This window comes from Chinchilla lanigera, unplaced genomic scaffold (assembly GCF_000276665.1).
Source record: "Chinchilla lanigera isolate Chin_1 unplaced genomic scaffold, ChiLan1.0 scaffold00061, whole genome shotgun sequence".
In the NCBI taxonomy this organism is placed as follows: Eukaryota; Metazoa; Chordata; class Mammalia; order Rodentia; family Chinchillidae; genus Chinchilla; species Chinchilla lanigera.
In genome coordinates this window covers 1,495,348-1,497,252 of record NW_004955462.1, presented here as the reverse complement: position 1 = coordinate 1,497,252, position 1,905 = coordinate 1,495,348, and positions in this window count along the sequence as shown.

Below are 1,905 nucleotides of genomic sequence, written 5' to 3'. Positions count from 1 at the left end.
AACTCAGGACATTGCGCTTGCCAGGCAGGTGCTGTTTCTTGCTTGCAACACCATGAAAACTTTCCTCCCTAAGCTTTAGGGATCTGAAATTTTTATAAGAATTTGGTTCCTTGTTGGTGCCTGCTGATATAAAATAATTGTGCCTCCAAATTCTGGGTCATTTTGGTGTTTCTGTTTGCCACTGCAGAAAGATGTAGCATGTGAAATAAGGTTAGGCTATGTCTTGGGTTCCAGTGACTTGGAACCCTTATAGAAAATGTGTTAGTCAGCATTCTCATTGCTGAACACAGTACTTGACACCCATAATTTTAAGGAAGAGAGGTTTAATCTGGCTCATAGCTCAGACGATTCAGTCCATACCCTGCTGGCTCAAGGCAAAAACGTTGTGCAAGGGCCTTGTAGAGTAAAGCTGTTGATCTCCTGGTAGCACCTTTAATGCTGAAAGATTTGGAGTCAAAGTCAAAAAAAAAAAGAAAAAAGAAAAAGCTGCAATACATTAAGCACAGGTGTATCTTTTACAAGATCATCTTCTGACCTTTAAACATTTTTGTCAAAGTGTTCTTAAAACACTGTAATTGTTAGTTACAAACATACAAGGTGGTAAAAACAGAAAACTAATATTTATTTAGCATGTGGTAATTTAAAACATTGGAAACATCTGGGTGGTTTTTCTGTCCTTCCCTAAACTCACTGAGAGTATTTTGAACAGTGCTTCCCTTCTTGCCACACAACTTGAAGTATCCTCTATTGCCGTGGCAAACTGCTACTCAATCAAAGTTTGATCAACTTTGAGATTTCACCACTGGGACTGTCTCTGACAGGTCCCTTATTGTGAGGACTTCGCTGTGTCCCTTCATTGGGCATAGCTTTCTCCTTCTCCCTTTTCTCATTTGGCGATGTCTTCACACTACCAAGTTCTTCTATGTCAGATCTACAGTCTGTCAAGCAGCACCAGCATCAGTGAGGCCCACAGTCAGTTATTTCTTCTAAAGCATCTTTTGTATTAAATCTGTTTTAGTTACTTTTCTCTCATTGCTGAGACAAAATACCTGATGCCCAAAGTTAAGGGAGGAAATGTTCATTTAGCTCACATTTTGTGGAGGTTTCAGTCCATAATCAGCTGGCTCCAAGGCAGGGTAGCACGTGGCAAAGGGACAACTCTTCATGGCAGCTGGGGCAGCAGAAGACAGCAAAGGCAGCAAGAGCAAAAGGGGGAAACAAGCCTCTTCCTGCCCCTTTTATCTTATCCAGACTTCTGGGTGTGGGGCGGTTCCAGTCCAATCAGTGGACTGATCCAGCAATCCCCCGGCCTTAATCCCAGCACCCTTCATCCCAGCGTTGCACTATAAATCAGTCACAAACTCTAGATTCGGCTACCTGTGAAAAAGCCTGCTCCCCATGACTGCATGAGGCTTTAGGGGACATCTAGACATGAACCATAACAAAATTAAAATGTCAGTTCTAGCACTGCCAGTTTTCTATACTTTTGTCTTTGTTGCCTAGTTCCCATCCTAGTATTCATTTGTGTAAGGTGTCACATTTATTTATTACTGGGACATAAAGAGATAACACAGCTTCGTGGTTTGTTGTCTTTGCTCAGAAGAAAATGACAGTCACCAGCAAACTTGGAAATAAATGTGATTAGTCCCTGGTTATGTGTGCATTTGTTGTTTCCATAGTGATTCATGAGCTGAAGGGCTAGTAGTAAAGTTGGTGCACCATACAATTATTAACAGTTAACATACTGCGGCAACTGAAATTTGAGCCATAGTGTTAGGCAACTGGTTTTATTTAAATCATGGTGAACAGAACTTAAAATGGAATTAGAGAGTCCAGCTCTTCCAATCAGACATTTCACTATTGCTGCTAGTCCAGGCAGAAGTTCATCCTGGTGCACTGGGAGGG